A 23,940-nucleotide genomic window follows, 5' to 3' on the forward strand; every position below is an offset into this window, starting at 1 on the left:
ACAAGGAGCAAGAACAACCAGTAACAGTAGAAAATGAGACAGAAGCGTAAGGCATAGAGGGAGAACTTACCTCTAGTTGAACGCCGGATGAGAGCTGAGAGCCGAGCCACCCCACGCCCATGACCTATAACAAAATGCCAAGCAAGTAGTCAAACATCGAGACGAACACTTTGAAGACAATAACATAATCAAAGCCAGCGTATAACAAAGACCCACAACCGAAATCATAGCAAGAGACGAATAGACGGAGACCAGAGACTCAGACCAGGGGTTCCAGACCCAAAACTTCAAAATCATTCGGAGAACAGGAAGCATCATCAAAGCGTGCAAGTAGCAACCCTGATGGAGAACCATTCCCACAGCTAGACAAGTGAAACCCTTGTGAAGCAACAACGAGAGACCAGAAGCGCAGACCTTAACGAAGCAACAGAACAGCAGAGTGACAATAGGATGATCGAGGTTAGGGTTTCAATGGGATAGTGAAGAGGCGGGAGAAGCGAGCCCGAGGAAGAGGACAGTTTTCCTCATGACATTAACCTCACGTACCACGTCATAAAGTTAGCCAACTACAAAACAATCAACTATAAAATCAATATTTAATTTTATGTCATAAGTGATTAGGGCTGGTCCCATCAGAGACTTAGCAAACCATGTCAAACCAAGCCAATCTCAAACTTTCATAATTGGTTACAAATAATCATTGTAATATAGAAAGAAAATTTACCATGTTGAAAAAAAACTTTGAGAGGAAATGATAATGTATACCTTGGATATTGTAATCCCTTGTTCCAAGCCAAAAATATTTCCCGTGGATTATATATTTACCCAAAAATACCTTGAATATAGGAAGTTGGAAATTTTATTTTCACAACCTTGTTTAAATTTGAGGAGGATGCCCGTATTGTAGGAAGATACAAGCAATAAAAAAGCAAGTCTCATTACCAACTCCTGCCTCAGGAGTTTGGTGTTTAAAATAGATTTACAAAGAGTCCCACCTATTTTCTCCAATTATAGTGGTAATGTTATATAAGAGAGAAAAATAAAATTAATGTAGAACCCTCCTCTATAATCTTCTATCAAAAATGTCAAATACCAAAAAAAAATCATTATTGTTTCAAGAATTACCTAAGGGAAAATATTAGGGAAATCATACGTGTCTCTCCTTAGAATAGTAACGGGGCGAAATAGTAAGAAACTCTTTCGACACCTTAAATTATGAAGAAGTTCTTAAAATCCCTCAGAGGATACTATCTATTTACCTACAAGAACAAAATGTACAGTTCATTGAAAGGGAAAATAGAAATATTATTAAATTAGAGAACAAGCGTACGTATAATTTTGGTATTAAATTTATTATTATATCTTGTTATGTAAAAAAAATGGGCACTTGTGTTCGTTGTGCATTTTTACTTCTAAATCTGTATAAGAAATGACGAGGGTTTAAGCCTGCAAAAAAAAGACAACAATAGATACTATGTATTTACCTTCTTGGGAAAATAGAAATATTATTAAATTAGAGAACAAGCGTAAGTATAATTTTGGTATTAAATTTATTATTGTACCTTGTTATGTAAAGAAATTGGTCACTTGTGTTCGTTGTGAATTTGTACTTCTAAATCTGTATAAGAAATGGCAAAGGTTTATGCCTGCAAACAAAAGACAACAACAGAGAAAAAATTAAGTTAACTAACAATAAACATACAGTGTTAAAAATTACAACGAAAAAGAGCTCATAAACTTTTACAGAGCCATTTCATACCTGTAACTCATGTGAAAAGCCCTGGAACCCCATCACATTGCCTAAATCCCAAACCAAATAACCAAGTCGAAGAGAGGGTAATGTTTCACTGTTAGAGTTGGAAGCAATCGAATTTTTTTTCGATGGGTAGTAGAACACATCAGAGCTCTGTCTGCAACCCTAAGAGACAACAATACCAAATGCGTGGACAGAGGCATTGTCAATCAAATGATGAGAAAACGCCAAGACTTTGACAATCGCAGATTCTCTAAGATGTAATCATAGTTATTGAAGCTAAGGTTTGCAAAAAGCTTTGTGCCATACTGCTAGAGGATAGATGGAATTACAAAGTGAGGCAACGAGTATGAAAGAGTCCAAAAAACTCGTGTTATGTAATACCATATCGATCATATTGTTCGAATGGCATTTCAAACATCAAGTATCAAGGATAAGTGTTATACGGGGCATTCGGTTATGTAATTATGTTTACATCAAAGTAGAATATAGGAAATACCCCAAGTATTGAACCATTATATAATCACTTGCAAATAAAGAATGATATAATCACTTGCAAATAAATATCCTAAGTAAGACCTATGTTCCAACAAATTCTTAAATTTAGGATCATAAAGGTCACCTACCATTAGTGACATGGTATGGCATTAAAAAATTGAATAAACAACCATGGTATGGCATTAAAATTTTGAATAAACATACAATTGAATAACCAGCCATGGGTGGATTATATATTAGATCATTACATCAGGAAAGTTACTGAATTTTAAGCCTAACTAAATGTATGGGCTTACAATAGGTCACCGAACTTTAAAGGTCACCGACCCTTAGTGACATGGTATGGTATTAAAAAATTGAATAAACAACCCTTAGTGACATGGTATGGCATTAAAAGTTTGAATAAGCATACAATTGAATAACCACCCATTGTTGGATTATATATTAGATCATGAAAGTTACTCGATTTTAAGCCTAACTAAATGTATGGGCTTACAATATAAAGAGCGATGTTTTTAATTTAATTGGCTTACAATATAAAGACAGCGTATTTAATTTAATTAATATAAGCTTAAATGTATGGGCTTACAATATAAAGACAAGATATTTAATTTAATTAATATAAGCTTAAATTGTATATATGCATTATTATAGAATTTAATATTAAATGAATGACAAGTAATAGTTAAATATACTATTATATTTTGAGATATAATAGGAAATTAATTATATATAATATATTAGATAAGGAAAGTTACTGAATTTTAAGTCTAATTAAATGTATGGGCTTATAATATAAAGACATGGGTCTTTAATTTAATTTAATTAATAGAGGCTTAAATTGTGTATAGTCTTTATGATAGAATTTAAGATTAAATGTATGAGAAGTAATAGTGAAATATTGATGTATACACAAAGAGAATATTAGTTGATTATTGTCTTTATTTTCTTTAAACAAATTACCGCAAGAGGTATATTATAAGTGGTCTCATAGACGGGGTTTCAACATTGGTTATATTATTTTTGTAACATATAGGTAACACTTCAAAAAGAAAAATGGAAGGATGGTTGAAGATAACAATAAGAAGACTTTTGTAGGATTACTTAAAGAGAGTAGACAACATGATTCTGAATTAGGAATAATGGGAGAAAGAACTAGGAACTAGAGAATCACGTGCCCTGACATTCTTCAAATAGTCCACAACTTAAAATAAGACATACACATTATTAATATCTGTGAGGAAAATATGTCGAAGGCTAAGGATGAGTAGGAGGATATCAATTGTTACCTACTTAAGAGGTTGGAAGAAAGCAAGGATAGTAAAAAAAAATGGAAATTACTTTTAAGAAAATACCTAGAAGTGAATCTACTAATAGAACTATGTCTAAAACTTCTAGTGAAAGTAAAACACCTAAATTTGATGATGCAGGAGAAGAACAAAAATATGGAAGTGGTACCTCTATCTATGAAGAAAAGGGTTGCATCTCAATTGCAAGTTGAATTTAAAAAAATTACACATTTACACCTTGATAGAGAATATAAAGAAGGGGAAGAAACTTGATTTTTTAATATGTCAATTTTTTTTTAGTTTTATATGAAGGATATTGGCTACATATTAGCTAACTGTAATGTATGATAATGGTTGGAGGAAAATATAGCCATAAGGAAAATTACAAATAAAAATTTGACTTCAAATCTATATGGAAAAAAATAATAAAATCATTGTTTTAAAAAAATAAAGGATTGAGGAAAACCTCATTTCTTAATACTTTTAAAAAGTATTCAAAAGGAAAATATAACAAAGAATAGGATTTTGTGCAAAATCCGGAGATAAGGGGAAACATAAAAAAATTTACCCCTAGATGAACGAAACTCCTTGATTGGTCGAGTTATTCGTCGATTACGTTGAAACCTTATTTTTGGTAATTATATGCTTATGCACTACTCAATAAACCCTAAACGAACATGTTTCTACCTAGTCTAGTCATGTACATACCCGCTCATTTGTTAGTTATGAAATCGATTGCAAACTCGATAGTGAGGAACAACCTTGTTGGTGAGAATGCTTACAAATCGAAACCTTAACACACGAAGCATTTGTAGAGGTATGGAAATAATATATTTTTCATTTCAAACTGTAGCATACATAATTTTTTTGGGTGAAATGCACGTTGGTGTATGTGTTAATGGAATGCCTTTATTTCAAGTGGTTTTTACTCCCTCTTTTCAAAACATAATGAGAAGGGAATAATGCTTTTGGGCACTCATAATTTGGACTCGAGTGGGTTTCTCATTTAAGAAAAAGAAAGAAAAGAAACTAAAGAATGACATCCATTTTTGATGTTGTTGCCACAAAGTGATTTTGAAAGACTTCTTTCCTTGGTGAATAAAAGTTGTGTTACTTGCTTGAGAAAAATAACCAAAGAAATGAATTCTTTTGATTGGAATAAAAAAAAGTCTATTGTAAAAAAATTATGTATATGATGAACTTTCAAGAAACAATGGTTTTGTTACTGAGGCATTTAATATCCTTACATGTATATTTGAAAATATTTTTTTTATATACATTGAAAGAATGATATAAATTCTTCATGGTCATCATTAAAATTGATTAAATTTTTTTATTAGAATTCATTAAAAGATTCTTATACTACTATCTTCTAAGTCTTATTCCACTAAAATAAACATAGATTAATGTTTCATAATGTTTAATGGGATATTTCAAAACTTTTATTCCGGTATGCCAATAGAGATTAAACCCTTTGAATCTACTACTAAGTTATGTTATATAGTATCACATCAGCTTGATTTTGACTTCTATCTCTCAGAAATAATATCTTCGCTTAAGAAACAAGCAGATAAGCCTTTTCTCTCTTGGTGCACCTCTTGGTCCACCTCACCCTGCTACATCATCTATTTGTTGGCCGCCTTGCCTCACACTACGTTCGTTGGTCGATCTTTGTTGTTGATCTAAATACTCCGCTTTACTCTCCTGTGTTGTGTTTGAGTTCATGTCTATAGTAGTAAGGATTCCTGAGTGAGTAAGAGGAGTTGAAGTCAAAGTGTTATTCCATAGAGGCTCCTATGTGAAAAGCCCCACCCAATAAGTAAAATGAAGGTGAATTGGGAAGCTTACCTTCCCTTACTTACCAGGCTGGTTACCTTCGCTCCACACCTCCTAGCTTTCTGAATACCAGATAGATTACACCTCTTATATTCAACTTTAGAAAAAAGAATATTGAAGTTAACAAATTGTAAAATAATTAATGTGTTTGTGGGAAATTGTCTAGGAATCATGCTAATGAGTATTGGACAATGAAGAAGCAAAAAGATGAAGGAGGACAAGGAAACTTAGGTTTTCATATTTCCCCAATTAAAAGTATTAAAAGGTGGTATGGACCTTTCACTTCCAAATGCATGATATGATTATATTCCCATATTTTAAATTTGCAATCATTCCTCTTACCATAGAAAATTGTCAGATCAATTATGAAGAGAAACATTTGTTCTAGAGTAGTGATAATGAAATTGAAACTAAGGGTTAGGAAGGATTGGGCACATTTTATTTTCTTCTAAAGATAATACTCAAGGTTTTCATCGGAAATTTACTGGCCCAAATAATTTTGAAGATATTTTTGTCACTAAAGAAACATGTAATACCTTCATGTGTAAAATGTATGCGTGTTGCTACGTAGGCTCACATTCTTTAGTGAAAATAATTTTGAAATCATATAAAGTAAAGGAAAAGAAAACAAACTAGTAGAGTCTATTAGGATAAAACTAAATTAGGTTTGTGTTATTTTTGTAAGCATTTGGAAAACAAACCTAGCTATTTTTTTGGAAAAGAATTGGATATTTTGATGAAGAATTTGTAAAACAAACCTAGCTATTTTTTTTGGAAAAGAATTGGATATTTTGATGAAGAATATGTAAAAATTAAGAAGAATAATTCATAAATCACATTCATAAGGTGACTAAGAGAATGATTTTTTTTTTAAGTTAATAACAAGGAGGATTTTTTGATGTATATATATAGAATTTACATAACCAATGACTCAAACATAAAATTGTTTGTCCTTGATGAACTACATACAAATTGGATAAGTGGACATGTTGGCTATTATAAGCTGATAACCATTTTCACAAAGGATTTATGTGTGCCTAATATGAAATGAGAAACAACATAATATCTAACACAATGTTTAGAATTGTGAACATGTTAAAGCCTCCCATCAACATGGAGTTGGGTTATTACACCCTTTACTCTTTCCAAAATGGAAATATGAGGTAATATCTATGGATTTTATCATTAGTTTGCTAAAAACAAGGAGATAAAATTAGTTTATAACTGTTACCCTACACAAACATTGTAAGATAACATATTCATTTATGTAAAGTCTACCATCAAGGCCATTAACATAGAAGAAATATTAATGAAGTTAGTCTTTAGATTGCATGGTATGCTTAAGCCTCTTATCTTGGACCATGATGCAAAGTTTACTTCTTAGTTTTGGAAGGTATTATTTGAAGGAATGGGTACAAAGACGAATTTTTGCCTAGCTTATTATCTTTAGAATAATCAGAAAGGGCCAATTCATTTCTGAAGGACATGATGAAAATATATGTCATGGATAGGCTCACTATGTGGGAAGACTATTTATATCTAGTTGAATTTACCTATAATAATAGTTAGTAGACTTCATTAAAAGTGAGTTGTTTTCAGGTAACATATGGGAGATAATGCTAAGGAATTTTTATTTGGCACCATATTGAAGATAGGGTGATGTTAGGTACAAACAATATTAAATAAATGAAATAGATAGTTAAACATGTAAATAGAACCGAAAATAAACTCTACTAAAGATTTGTGTAGATTTGAAAAGGAATAACAAAATTCAATGTGATTGATCACATATATGTGTATGTGAAGGTGAAACAAATAAGAGCACTTTTAAAATTGGTAGTTGTGGAAATCTATCAGCTAAATACTATGGACCCTTTGAAGTATTCAATAGAATTGTTCGGATGGCTTATCAACTTGCTCTCCCATCAAGCATAAAGTTTAATAATGTATTTCATGTATCTTTGTTAAATAAATATGTACATGACCTATATCACATCATTGATTGGAATTTTGTATAACTAGAACCAAAGAGATAGTTCCTCCCAGACCTCTACTTATTCTTGGTGAGGAGGAAGTGGCACTCTATAATATAACATAGGCATGTTAAAGCTGAGCATGGGAGACATTCTAGCTATAAGACGCCACTTGGGAAATGGTAGATGTTTTTTAACAAAATATATCCATTTTTATTAGAAAAAATGATAGATTCCTAACTAACCCCCCTTTCAGCCCTAGGTTTGGATACTAATACAAGCTAGAAACTATTTTGGTTAATGCATGGAAGATGCCTGAATAGCCCTAGAGAAACATGCTTGTTGGGTTGACATCTTGAAAATTAATATGCCTAAGGATTCCTAAATATCCCTGGAACAACATGATTGTTGAGTTTTCCAAGGCTCACACCAAGACACTAAGAGGATATGATATCCCATGACTTGGAGTATATATTGTCAATTTGTATATATTATATATGTTTATTGTTCTCACCTTATAGACTTATAGGAAAAATAATTGATATTGTTATATCACTAATAAGTATTTAATGTAAATATATGGTTATTTATGTTATTAATAAAAAATAAAGTAATCTGGAAATTAATGTTAAAGCTAAACCTAGGTGAAAGAGATAAGATTGCAAGTTAATGATGGAGAATCATTATCCATATTTATTAATTTCTAGGCATCTAATCTAAATTATTAGATTATTAATGATGATGGAGAACATTGATAAATAAATTCTTTGAAATGGAGGAGGTGTCTTTAAGAGTGGAGAAGTGGAGCTATTAATGAGCTACTAACTACCTTCCATTTGGTGGATGAGGGGGAGGTAGCTACCTACTACCAACAGCTGTGGCAAAGAGGATTTTATTTTTCAATTTTTTTTAGACTCACACAGTGGAAAAATCAAGGTGAGAAGAAAAAGGTGACAAAACAATAATTTAAGAAAATAAGTTGGGAACCTTCATGCCCTCATACTTTGGTTGGAAATAGAAATTCATGGTTGAGAGGAGTAGGGTAGCTCTAGTCTTAATTTCTAGAATACAATATTCAAGTGAGTACTTCAAACACTTTAACTTTCTAATTTCTAATTTCTAATTGTAATAGTTTAACAACAAGGTATTTTAACCTTTTGGTTTTTTAATATTTGTTAATTATTAATTATCTTATGAGAGTGATTTAAAGATGAAATATTTTATTTGCATTGATCCAAATTATGAGAAAAAACACAAAAATTCTTGCCTTGAACAACAAATATGGTACAAATGATGGTATAGTTAAAACAATGAAATTATTAATTAATTGACATAAGAATAGTAGTGGTAATTTGTATCTCACAAAGTTGTTTTCTTATAGTAGCTATGTAAAATAACCTATTACTATTGTTGCACAAAATGTAAATGAGTTCAGATAATTCAGTAAAGTATTAATATGCCTAACATAAGTTTGTGTATTAAAGATGCAGTAAAGTACTAGGAAAGTAAAATAAGATAACATAACTTATTTTATTAAAACTATAACCATATCATTTGGTCTAAAGAAAATCTAATGGAATAGTAAATAGAAGAAAGAAAAAATTTAGTGGTATTTCTAATCTAAAACTTAACTCTTTTAGACTAAAATAGAATTACTAAAAATAATTATTAGGAAATTTTATTTAGTGGCTTGAAACTAACCTATGTATTAGAGATTTTTTTAACTCATAGCACAACCAAATTTGATGGCTTCAATACCTAAGACTAAGATAAGTTAAGGATTCAACCTACTATGATGAAGGCTCCAATAGATTATAATGATTCTTTAATTAACTATAAGACTATGATATAAAACAATGACAACATTAGAGCATAACAAGAAAGTTTGGTTCTACTTGAATAGAGATAACAATTGAAATGCAGTTTCAATACAAATCACAAGAAAAGTTTGTTAAATACAAAGGTGGAAAATACTTATAAAATTGTTAGAAGCTAATACTGTTGTCACAAGGATTTCATCCCTAGTCAATTCATTAAAATAACAAATAATAATGGTTTATGACCATAAAATTCCCCTGAAGGTATGTTTGCCATAGCAACCTCCATGTACGAGAACCAGAACATAAGAGAACCAATATCTTAGAGAAAAATAGAGAAGGAAAGTGAGTCTACCCACATGTAAAAGAAAAATGTCAAGTACCCATGTTCTAAAAATACTTTAAAGACTCATTTCAAAATAAAAACTCTCAAAGCACCCATTTCAAAGGAAAATGTTTCAAAACATCTCAATACTAGAAAGTACCTAAAATATTAACATAGAAATAATACACAGATATATATGGTTAAGACACAAATACATTTGATAGCTTTAACAACTAAAGAATGATAAAAAAAAATTGTTGAAAAAAATAATTTAAAAAACCATAAAAACTAGAAGTATGTGCTAAATTTCCCTACAGAAAAAAGTAATCATACTTATTAAAAATACAATATAGAGTTGTGGTTTTAAAATAAAACTAGAATTCTATATACCAAAATAATTTCAACCCAAATTTCTATAATGGTGAGAGTGCATAATAGACCACTTTTTTTGACTAAAAATCCCAAATTTATTAAATGAGAAGAGATTAACTAGCACAACCACATTTACCAATATGGTTGATATACACCAATAGGCGTATATCAAACATATATACAACCACATTTTCCAATGTGGTTGATATACGCCGATAGGCCTATATCAACCACATTAATAATTATTATGTGTATTTTTTAAGAAACGAACTATTTATGAGTATTAATAACTATATAGATAATGACAACCATATTCTTATATATTTATATATTAATGATTATTATATTAATATTATAATAATAATATTAAATGATAATAATATTATAAAAAGAAAATTATATTATTATTATATTATTATAATATAATATAATATTATTATTATTATTATTATTATTATTATGTAATATAATATAATAGTTATAGTAATAATAATGATGATATTATATTATTATTTTAATAATAATAATATTAATTCATAATAATATTAGTAATATTAATTAACAAAAATAATCTTTATAACATTAATTATTTAATAGTAACAATAATTATTTTAGTAAATGTGGTTGAAATACCCATAAGGCTTTATTTCTATCTATGACACAGACCATTGATAAATATATAATAATAATAATAATAATAATAATAATAATTTATTATTCATTTTTTATAAAATGTAAATAAATAATTACTTATTTTATTAAAAAAATTAATATTATTTTTAGAAAAAATATAAATATTTTTATTTTATTTTATTTTATAATAATAATAATAATAATTTACTAATAAAAATTAATAAATAACAGTTAAATATTTAATTATTGTTAAACAATAATAATATTTTTGAATTAAGTATTATTAAATAATAATAATATGAATATTAATTAATTAAATAAAAATAATAATAATTAATTCATCTTTACATAATAATAATTAATAATGATAATATTAATAATAATAATTAATTCTTTGTCACAATGTGACGTTGGACCATGGTTGACCGCGGTTGCCATCGTTGATTTTCATATTGAGACAATCTTTGTCACAAAGCGACATTTGACCATCCGTGGTTGACTATGATTTACCATGTCTGACTCAAAGGAATAACAAACCATTGGGATTTATACTAAAAACCCAAGATTGACCATGGTTGAACATGTTTGATTCTAAAACACATGGTTGACCACGATCAACCATGGTTGACCATGGTTAAGAAAGATTGTCCATGATTTTTATATGGAGACATTTTTGGTCACATTGCGACATCAAACCGTGGTTGACCATGGTTGACGACGATCGATATTATAAACCCAAGGGATTGACATTATCGACCACATGGAAAGATAAACCTAACGGATTAATATTAAAACCCCATGATTGATCATAGTTGACAATGGTTGAACATGATTGATATTATAAACCTAAGGGGATAATAAACACAACTCATTGATATTATAAACCCAATGGAATAATAAACCCAAGGGATTAATACTAAAACCCCAAGGGATTATGAACCTATGGGAATAATATTAAACACAAGGGACTAATATTACAAACCCAAGGTATAAAACCCTATGATAAATATTAAAAATACTAAAATAAACATGGTTAAGCATGGTTGATTTTCATATTGAGACAATCCTTGTCACAACACGACATTGGACCATGGTTGAACATGGTTCCTTATGGTTAACGATTGTTGAATACAATTAAACCCTAGGAATATGAACCCTTAGATCAATAAACGCAAGGGATTTGTATTATAAACCCAAGGGAATAATAAACCTAAGGGATAACAATTATAAACCCAAGGTATATAAACCCTAACATCAATATTCTAAACCCTAAAATAAACATGGTTGACCATGGTTGACTATGTTGATTTCCATATAGAGACAATCCTTGTCATAAATATGCAACATTGGCCCATGGTCAACCATGGTTTACCATGATTGATTTTCATATTGAGACAATCATTGTCAAACGCAACATTAGACCATGGTTGACCATGCTTGATTTCCATACCCAACCTTGTTTTACCATGGTTGAACGTGGTTGGTTATTATTGACCATGGTTGATAATGATTAATATTATAAACCCAATGGATTGATATTATAATCCCAAGGGATTAATACTAAAATCCTGAGGGATTATGAACCCAAGGGAATAATATTAAACCCAAGCGACTAATATTATAAATCCAACGTATATAGACCCTACGATAAATATTATAAAAACTAAAATTAACATGATTGACCATTGTTGATTTTCATATTGAGACATTCCTTATCACAATTCCATGTTCGGTTGACATCATAATCAACCATGGTTGACCGGGGAATAATAAACCTGAGTGTTTGAGATTATAAACCAGAAGGAACAATAAACCCAAGGGATTAATACTAAAACCTCAAGGGATTTTTAACTGAAGGGAATAATATTAAACCTAAGGGTAAAATATTATAAACCCAAGGTATAAAAACCCTAAGATAAATATTAAAAACACTAAGATAAACATGGTTGAGCATAGTTGCTTTTCATATTGAGAAAATCCTCGTGAGAATGTGACATTCAACCATGGTTAACCATGGTTGAACATGGTTGACCATTGTTGAATAATATTAAACCCTAGGAATATAAACGCTTACATCAATAAAACCGATGGATTGATATTATAAACCCAAGGGAATAATAAACCTAATGTACAGAAATTATAAAGCCAAGGTATATCAAACCCTAACATGAATATTATAAACCCTAAAGTAAACAATGTTGACAATGGTTCACCATGATTGATTTAAAAATAGAGACAATCCTTATCACAATGCAACATTGGACCATGTTTAACCATGGTTGACCATGATTGATTTTCATATTGAGATAATCTTTGTGAGAAAAAAATGTTGGACCATGATTGATTTCCATATTGATGTGGTTTGACCATGCTTGATTTCCATATCCATGTGGTTTGGCCATGGTTAAACATGGTTGCCTATGATTGACCATGATTTACCATGATTAATATTATAGACCTAATGGATTGATATTAAAAACCCAAGGGATTAATACCAAAACCCCAAGCGATAATGAACCCAATGGAATAATAGTAAACCCAATGGACCAATATTATAGGCCCAACATATATAAACCCTAAGATAAATATTATAAACACTAAAGCCACCATGATTGACTATGGTTGATTTTCATATTGAGACAATCCTTATCACAATGCCATGTTGGACCATGGTTGACCATCATTAATTTTGATATCGAGACAATCTTTGTCACAATGCGACGTTGGACCATGGTTGATCATGGTTTATTTTCTTGCTGAGACAATCTTTGTCACAATGCGACATTCAACCATGGTTGACCATAGTTGGCTATGATTGATAATGGTTTACGATGATTGATATTGTAAACCTAAGGGAATAATAAGCCCAAGGGATTGATATCATAAACCTAAACGAATAATAAACCCAAGGGATTAATACTAAAGCCCCAAGGGATTATGAACCCAAGGGATTAAAATTAAACCCAAGGGACTAATATTATAAACTCAATGTATATAAACCCTAAGAAAAATAATATAAACACTAAAATTAACATGATTGACCATCGTTGATTTTTATATTGAGACAATCCTTATCACAATTCTATGTTGGACCATGGTTGACTGGGGAATAATAAACCCAAGCAATTGATATTATAAACCCAAAGGAACAATAAAACCAAGGGATTAATATTAAAACCCCGAGGGATTATGAACCTAAGAGAATAATATTAACCCCAAGGGACTTATATTATAAACCCAAGCTATATAAACCCTAAGTGGAGATAATTTTTGTCATAATGTGAGATTCGACCATGATTGAATACAATTGACTATCGTTGGTTATGGATGACCATGGTTGACCGTCATTGATATTTAAACCCAAGATAATAATAAACCCAAGGGAAATATAAACCCAATGGGTTAATCCTAAAACCCCAAGGGATTATGAACCCAAGGGAATAATTTTAAACCCAAGGGACTAATATTATAAACCCAACATTGGTAAATGGAAATAAAATATTATAGACACTAAAATAAATATGGTTTATTTTCATGGTGAGACAATCCTTATCACAATGAGACATTCAACGATGGTTGACCATGGTTGGCTATGATAAACAATGGTTGACCATGATTGATATTATTAACATAAGGGAATAATAAACCCAAGGGAGTAATACTAAAACCCCAAGGGGTAATGAACCCAAGGGAATAATATCAAACCCAAGGGACTAATATTATAAACCCAACATATATAAACCCTAAGATAAATAGTATAAACATTATAATAAATATGATTGACCATTTTTGATTTTCATATTGAGCTAATCCTTATCACAATTCCATTTTGGACCATGGTTGACCATGGTTGCCATCATAATAAACCATGGTTGAAAAGAGGAATAATAAACCAAAGACATTTATACTATAAACCCAAAGGAACAATAAACCCAAGGGATTGATACTAAAACCCCAAGGGATTATGAACCTAAGGGAATTATAGCATACCCAAGTGTTACAGGGAAAAGTGTCTATTTAGAACTGATCTATCCCACTAAGGTGTGACAGCTGCCTAGAAACAAACAGAGAAAAGCTACTTACGTTTTTCCTTTATGAATTATAGATAGAGAGGAATAGAAAGACCAACCTCTGTCTTGCGCTAATCTTTTGATTTGATATCTCTCTTCTTTGATAGTCCCCAGCTACCTGCTCCCTTGCACGCCCAGCTTCACAAAGTACCTGTAAGATCACAGAAGCATAGCACTATACAAAGAAATGGATCTATATTCATAAACAATTTAGGATCAAATGTAAATTGACCATACAAATGTAACAAGCATCAATGATACAAAATCATGGAGGAAAACTCAAATAGCTTTTATTGATAAACAAGAAAAGATCCAGGAGGAGTTACAACCAGTTTTTCCGACCTAGCATCAACCTCCCAGCAAAGAAACCCCTCTTCACCTCAAACAAAGCTTAGAACACCCAACAATCTGATGTTTGCCGCTAGAAACCAACAGCAATTCCTTACAATATGCAAAATTCCAGCCTCTAACCTCTGGATCTTTGGGATGAGAGATCTATATATAGATATTTGCAGAGGTGTGAGTCAGCTTTGGGTTTTTGATTAGTGTCTTCTCTCTGATAGTTCTTGATGCCACTTGGAGATCTCATTGATCTCTTATTCATCCTTGGGCAATTCTGAGAGGCAAGTGTCCCAAGAGAAGTTTCTGGAAGGTTCCATGATCATCCAGCTCGCAAACTGTCTCCGCCACTTGTCTTTTCTCGTCCATCGCACCCCATAGAAGGGCTTTTTGAAATGAAACACACTTCCCGTGTGTACAAGGTGCAATGCATCGCACTCTGGCCATGGAGCAAGTGCAATGATCATGTTTTGACCAGTTCTGAGTAGTTTTTCATGGAGAACTTCTGGGAGAAGCTGTAATCAGTTGACCTTGTTCCTTTAGGGGTTAGAACAACACTTTTAGGAACTTAGGAGCCCTTGGTTTATGGACATTTCATGCTTGGGGTTGTAGGGCACAAGAATGTCTATAACAGTTGCCCCCTAAAGTATGAGGCCGTTAACCTTTTGGTGTCGGGTGAAATGCTTTATTATGAGGATCTGAAGTTCTTTCAACGCTGGGAGGAGACCTGTAATAAGATACAATACAATACATTATGTTCATATTATTTTCATGATCTAGCTAAGTCGGGCATTCCCATGCTCAGCTTTATAAATTCATTTTTATGTACATAGGACAGACAATCGTCTAAGTGTAGATTGATGATTCTGATAGAGCCATCATCCTTTTGAGTGGATGATTATCTGTGCAGCAATGATGTACACTTAATGTCTTTATTTCCCTCAATATATATCGCAGCCCGGATGGATGAAACTAGATCTGGGGTCTTCAATCTCGTCCGATCTTCACTCGAAGTACAAGTCAATCCATGTGAGAAATGTTCTGAAGTCGAACATGGAAAGACATCACTTGATTACCAGTCAATGATGTAAATTGTTAACAAGCGCGAGAGGAATCACCGATAATGATAATGACCCTCAAGGTACTGCAGTACAATTCACGTGGTGTGAATAAAGGACTTGGCATCGAACACCATGCAAAATCTTTCGGTCGAAGGCCATTGATGTAAACCTGTCGCCGGAAGTGAGAAACTTGCCATTGAGGCATGCAAGCTTCAAAGTACTGAATGGGGTGTTCCTAGATCAACTTCTTGGATAATGAGCTGATGTCGACAAGAAGTGATCCGTCACAGGAGGGCCTTAATGAATCCCACATCAATGACACGGAACGGAGCAAATGATTTTAATGGAGGTGAAAACGATCTGGTGATATAAGGTTCAGGGTGGTGGTCATGAAAGAATGGAGTATAATGTATGGTAGTGGGTGAGACACAGGTGAATTCTCTGAATGACTTCTCTTGAACATATCTGCGACACTGATGTGATGGATTGGTAGCATTAACCCCAAATGTGGATGGTATGGCGTGACTATGGTGATGTGACCGGTGAATGAAACAACCCAACCCGACTCGGACACAGAGCAGAAGTGTCATGTTCAAGAGAGACTTGCTACCAACAAAGTTTCTTTAAGTTTTCTTCCCAATTTTTCCCGAGTCATTGCTAACCAGTACCTCTTTATTTTTGTCAAGCTTGAGGAGGATAACATATGCTTGTTCTATAATTTTCCCTCCGGGCAAACCCATCGCTATGTTTTAACGAGCCTAGCGATAGTGAAACTTGTTCTCGTCTATAGACAAGTTTGTCGCTATTAATCTTTTTAACAAGTTTAACGACAAAGATATCTCGGTCCTTTTCAATTTTAGAGAGTCTGAAAAGGAACGTAAAGGTAACTCCAAAATTCCTTTTTCGTCATCTAATCCCTTAAGTCCAAAAAAGCATAAAACAATACAGAAGGGATGGATTTTTGATGCTTTTAACGAACCGAACAAAACAAGCGCTCGATCTTTTTGTGTAATAATCCCTCAGGTCCAAAAAGATTAAAATCTAGAGGAGGGATAGCACTTCATGTCCCTTTAACAAGCTGGAGAGGCCAATGGCTCGAAAATCTTTTCATATTTTACGAGTCAGTTGAAAAGAGCTTAAAAGAGACTCGTCTTTTGAGGAACGAGTGATAAAATGGGTAGCAGCTGATTCCAGGTAAGGTTTGGAATTTTCCAATCACGGCAGCGTCACAAGGATGGCTAGTGAAATCACTCTTCACAGCTGTTCCTCAAAATGGGTTAAATAATCAAATGGAGGTGAATGATCGGCCAATGAAAAAGTGGAGGTGACGGTGCAAACACGACCAAGGCTTTAATGGCTGAAGTACTACATTCACGATGGTTATTTACCGAGGAATAGTTCATTTTTTAATGAGCTTAAACGCGGGAGGAAACATTTGCTCATGGCTTATGTTTATTTTTTAACGAGCTTGAACTATGTGCTAAAACTGCTCGATGCGGGTTTATTTTTTAACGAGCTTGAACCCTGCAGTAACACTGCTCGTGGCGGGTTTATTTTTTAACGAGCTTGAACCCTGCAGTAACACTGCTCGTGGCGGGTTTATTTTTTAACGAGCTTGAACCCTGCAGTAACACTGCTCGTGATAAGTTTGCATGCCCCCAGCATAATAACGCAAATCGAGGTGCATGCCCCCCAAGCTTCATTGCATTCAACTCAGTGGTTGGAATGAAGGTTTACCTTTGAGATTTGGAAAGGGGATTTGTTTCATTTTTTAATGAGGTTGACACAATAAAAGAGCTATCCTCATGATTCCTTGTTTCATTTTTTAACGAGGTCGACACGAGATAAGAATCGTCCTCGGAATCCACCGTATTTACAGTATTTGATAGAAAATCAAAAACTGATGGATGATTAAGGTTGCTGGAATAATCTTCGTGGTAATCCGGAAGATGGGAGCGATGGTGGTAATCTTCCCATGGTGCCTCTCCTATCATCATTGATTGACTGATTCCTTCGTCTGTAGAATGTACATGCGACCAAGGATCTGAGGAGGTGCCATATTCCTTAGACCTATCTATCCAAACACTCGATGAGCGCTGATTTGGGTTTTCCCCCCAAGCCAAGAAAATTGATTGCTACAATATTTCTAAAATGGCGATGATCCATGCTGACAAAATGTTTAGGAATCTTCTGAATCCAATAGATATACAAGATTTCATATTGTAGGTTTCCACTGTGGCCACTTCCGCCAGATTACTTTGAGGCGGTAGGGCAAAAGTACCCATTAAGGCAGGGTCTTTTAGGAGGCCTACTCCAATATTTTGAAGCGAATGATTGCTTCCATGGATCATTGGAATGCTTCCCGTAACTTGTGAACTGTTGGGGAGAAATGTTTGTTGGTCGACGATTGTAATTCCTCCTTGAAAGGGAAATGCAATCTTCCTGAAGTAGGTCGACACAACTGCGGCCATGGCATATATCCAGGGTCTTCCCAGTAGAATGTTGTAATCGAGGTTTCCATCGATTACTTCAACATCAATTTCTACTGTCTTGCCCCCTAGTTTAACTTGCAAGTTACTTAAAATCTCGTATGGAGTGTATGATCGTCCATCAAATGCTTTTAATGTTGTTGACGATCTTGACAAGGGTGGTGAGCCTAAATTTTTCCAGCAACTCATCGACATAATACATGTAGATGCCCCCTCATCAATAATTGTTCGATGAACAGTTTTGTTGACGGCTTTCACTTGAACAAGGAAAGCTAGTTGTGCTGGTAATTGAGGATCATATCCTTTATGATCGAAGGATACAATATTGGAATCCTTTGGGTCTATCCCACCAATGGCTGATAATAAATCCTGCTTTTGGGATGGGCAATTTTGTAGTTCTTCAAGAGTTGACATAGCGGATGGCGATTGGGCCAGGTCCTCTATTATATTATAATTCTGTACTATTTTTGCACGAGGATTAAATGTCGATTTGTGTACTACTCCCTTTGGCGACTTTATCATTTGTTCAGGAATGATGGGTGGCACAACTTCGGTCAAAGTTGTTGTCGAACTACTAGGTTGTTCATTAGCCTTGTTATTCGACAGCTGTGGATTCCTGTAATCTTTATTCCTTGTCAAAGCATCATTTTGCTGCTTTGATATAGACAACATAAGCACTTGGGATCGGGAAGCATTTTGATTAGCAACTAATTTGGTTCGCAGGTTTGGAAACAGATCAGTCAATACTGCTGAGGTTTTTGAACTCTTAAAGAGTTTCTTAACTTCAGCTTTATGTGGACAATCTCTCGTCCAATGATTCTTATCGCATATATGACACCTCGCAGGGGGTTTCCTTTGCCCAGAAGGGTTTGTAGAAGGTTTTTCAGGAGATGACTCATCCTGCTTCTTTTTTCTCCCTTTCTTTTTCTTCTTGCCCCCTGGTTGCTTCAGTTGTTTGCCCTTGTCAGTCGACACGGCATTTACTTCCGAGGCAAGAAGTTCCTCATTTGCATTTTGACTAGAAATCTTACGGGCCTTTTTGGATGTAGCCTTTGTCGATTTCGTGTCTGTCGCGTCAATCACGCCATTGCCGGCATGAGAGTCATTGTTTGATTTAGGAGGAGGAGGAACTGAGAATTCCAGTCTAGGGGCGTCAGGTATTTTATCGTAGAGCATGCCAGACTGAGTGCAAATCAAGTCCAAATATTGCGCATGAGCGATAACTTGCTCTTCTGTGACGACTCCCCCTTTTACCACATCTTCCGTGATGGAAGGTAGTAATGACTTGATAAACCATTCAGCTAAGAGCTGATCGGGAACATATGTTTTTACCATTCTACGACAACGTCGCCACTCATGTATATGATCAAATATGTGAGTGGTCGTCGTCTGTTTGAAGTTGGTAAGGAGTTCCGTTCCCGTTTCGTACCTCATCGGTAATTGAAAATGGGTTAAAAAGGTTGTGGCTAGGGTACTGAAGTTGTCGAATGAAGCTCTAGGCAATTCGATGTACCATTTTGCCGCCGGACCAGTTAGCGTCCTCTGAAAAAGGCGAAGTCTTATCGAATCATCATTCAGGGTGTTTGATGAACACCACAGAGGAAAGGTCATCACATGATTCGACGTGTCTTCACCCGGATTTCCATTAAATTTCGGAATATCTGACGGAAGTTTATGCGGAATCACTGGCCACCAAGGGGCATAAGAAATTGGATCATTCGTCAGCCGGTTTAGATCTGGTAATTCTAGAGTTGCTACAAAGGGTAACTGTTGATTCAGGTTAGGCAAAGCATACCCAGGATAAGATGGAATCGCCTGAGCAGTGGGTCTTTGCATATCAGCATAATGTATTTGATGCTGGCAACTTTGACAAGGTTGATGGGCATAACCATTATAGTATGGTTGTTTATAACTGCTTTGGAAATTCAGTTTCCCATTACTCACAAAGACTTGTTGCTCAGGTCCTTGATATGATTGTTGGAATTGTGGTTGTTGAGATTGGACCAGCCCTGGTTGTTGGACCATTTGTTGTTGTCCAATACTGGATGATTGACCAAGATGCGGAGTCATAGTACTTGTTTGAGCCTGAGTCGCTCCAGATAAGGAGGCACTAACTTGAGGTCGTGATTGAGTTGTCGAGACAAGAGGCTGTTGTATTGCAACCTGAGAAACTTGGGGTTGACATACAATAGGTAGCGCTTGTACTTGCGACACAGTCACCACAACGGGTATAGTGGGAATATTTGACACAGGGTGGACTGGTTGCATTGAATATACAACCCTTGGTTGTTGAGGCAGTATTGGTACCCAACCGCTGGACGTAATTCCAGTTTGACCTGAAATTTGTTGTAAACTCCCATATGGTTGTTCTCCGGGAGGGAACAATGAAAAGGCATACTGCCCTCCATATGGTGGCAATCCAGTACTTAAAGGGTAAATTGGCCTTTGAAGACACATTGGATCAATTTGTTGAGTTTCAACAGAAGAAATACCAGACGATAATCCGGATGAAGAAATAGGAACATACCATGTCGTTGAAACAGTCCCTGATTGGACTCCGGCTTGTTGTTGATAACTTGCCGGGACAGATGGTATACCGACGAACATTGTTGGAGTAGCAGCAGGACGTTCTGCTACTGCTCTGTCGGATGACACAGTCCTAGATGTCGACGGTTGTTCAGACATACCTAGTCTATCCAACAGATTTCCTAGCGATTCTACAAGAACTTGCGATGAAGGGAGACTAATTTCGAAGACCAACGAGGGAAAGGTGATGATTATCCGTTTAAAATAAATTTTAGACGCTTTGACACAACTTGTTTTTTCAATTTTTAAGAGTCGAGAAAAAACAAAAGATGACTCTAGTCTCCTTCGATATTTAATGAGCCTGAAGTGACAAGTGCTCATATGGACCTTTTCTGTTAAGGAGTCTGAAAAGAAATGAAAGGGACTGCTCTGGAAATCTAGGTAGAGGGAGTACCAAACCAATCGCAAAACTGCAGAATACTTTTTACGGTACGGAAGTCAATCTTCCCGAATGCTGTGTTTAGTGCATTGCGATCGATAGGGCGGCAGGCACGGCTTCCTATGGATAAAGAATTAAGCCTATTGGGGTCTCCCAAAATATACTCGATGGTACGTGGGAGCACAAGTCCGTACTGGCACTTATCGTCTCAAAGTGGAGGAATCACCCAACCATCAGTGAGAACAACAGTTACCAGGCTTTGCGACGCCGGAATACGTCTCTAGCCTAGACTTCTAAATGTTGTTTGTTTAGTTCCAAAGCGTTGTTAGATTCATTGAATTTATTTTAAGTTGATCTTGCTTATGAAGTTTGCCTTTCGGGTTCACCACGAGATGTAGATGTAATTCCTAAAATGCAATATAAAGATGATAAAAACACTTTTTATCTCTTTTGTGCAATGAAAATCCTAGCTACTAGGGAAAAGAAAGACATAATCTTTTCACAAAGAGCAAAGAGCACACTATAAATGCACTTTCCTAAATCAAGCCAAACAGACTGTCTATATGCAAATGCACATGCATGTATTTTTTTTCGACTTTCTTAGTATATGGATGCTAAAAAGAAAGTTGATGTACAAATCTGAATTTCTTTTCAGGCGACAAATATAAACAAGTTTCTTTTCGAAATCAAAAATAGAGACGATTACGACACCTTACGATTTTGAAATGAATACTTGTTTTTGACACTAGAAAATTACAAATTCAGACCAAAAGCAATAGCAACAGGATAGTCGACCATCAACAGCAATCAAACTTTCTCCTACGATCAAAATCGACACTTGCGACAAATTCAAATCAAAGGACGACAGTACGACTATGCTACTTTTGCAAAGGAAAACTGTAAATGACTCAACAAACACAGAAAAGCATCTACAGTTCTTTTGTACAAAGGAGGCGGAATAACAGCAAGGAAAAGGGGTTTCAAATAGACATATACTGATCACAGGCAGCAAAATTCAGGAATAGAACAGGAAAGAATGATCCACAGAAACCACAATTGCACAGAGCTAGTCTGATCAGTGCACCTGTAACACAGAGAATTTGAAATGTAGCGCAGGTTGCCCACTCGGGAAGTGCGCTGAAATTTAGAATCTTTGAATAGTACCTACGCTGGTCCAGAAACGAGACTCTGTTCGGTCTCCGGGTCATAGTTTGCAGTTCAGTTCTTGGGTTTTGGCCGAGTAAAGAGCAATCAGTAATTCAACAATCAGGGGTAGATCTAAGGAGGATCTAAGAGCTATCACAAGGGCAATCAGATAGTTTGTGAATCAGTTCTTTAAATAATAAACAGATCCAGTGGATGGATTGAAGTAACAGCTATCTACTTTGCATTTGTTATGGCAAATGTAGTTCGAATGCTACTTATAAGTTTATGAAACAAACAACAAAGAATGATAAACAAACAAACTAATTAGCTCCTCAGCGGAGTCGCCATTTTGTTACAGGGAAAAGTGTCTATTTAGAACTGCTCTATCCCACTAAGGTGTGACAGCTACCTTAGAAACAAACAGAGAAAAGCTACTTATGTTTTTCCTTTATGAATTATAGATAGAGAGGAATAGAAAGACCAACCTCTGTCTTGCACTAATCCTTTGATTCGATCCCTCTCTTCTCTAATAGTCCCCAGCTACCTGCTCCCTTGCACGCCCAGCTTCACAAAGTACCTGTAAGATCATAGAAGCATAGCACTATACAAAGACATGGATCTATATTCATAAACAATTTAGGATCAGATGTAAATTGACCATACAAATGTAACAAGCATCAATGATACAAAAGCATGGAGGAAAACTCAAATAGCTTTTATTGATAAACAAGTAAAGATCGAGGAGGAGTTACAGCCAGTTGTTCTGACCCAGCATCAACCTCCCAGCAAATAAGCCCCTCTTCACCTCAAACAAAGCTTAGATCACCCAACAATCTGATGTTTGTCTCTAGAAACCAACAACAATTCCTTATAATATGCAAAATTCCAGCCTCTAACCTCTAGATCTCTCGGATGAGAGATCTATATATAGATATTTGCAGAGGTGTGAGTCAGCTCTGGGTTTTTGATTAGTGTCTTCTCTCTGATAGTTCTTGATGCCACTTGGAGATCTCATTGAACTCTTACTCATCCTTGGGCGATTCTGAGAGGCAAGTTCCCATGAGAAGTTTCTGGAAGATTCCATGATCATCCACCTCGCAAACTGTCTCCGTCACTTCTCTTTTCTCGTCCATCGCACCCCATATAAGGGCTTTTTGAAATGAAACTCACTTCCTGTGTGTACAAGGTGCAATGCATCGCACTCTGGCAATGGAGCAAGTGCAATGATCCAGTTTTGACCAGTTCTGAGTAGTTTTTCATGGAGAACTTCTGGGAGAAGCTGTAATCAGTTGACCTTGTTCCTTTAGGGGTTAGAACAACACTTTTACGGACTTAGGAGCCCTTGGTTTATGGACATTTCATGCTTGGGGTTGT

The sequence above is a fragment of the Pinus tabuliformis genome, chromosome 8 (genome assembly GCF_031772625.1).
Source record: "Pinus tabuliformis cultivar Carrire ecotype Pingquan chromosome 8, CPIR1, whole genome shotgun sequence".
NCBI lineage: Eukaryota > Viridiplantae > Streptophyta > Pinopsida > Pinales > Pinaceae > Pinus > Pinus tabuliformis.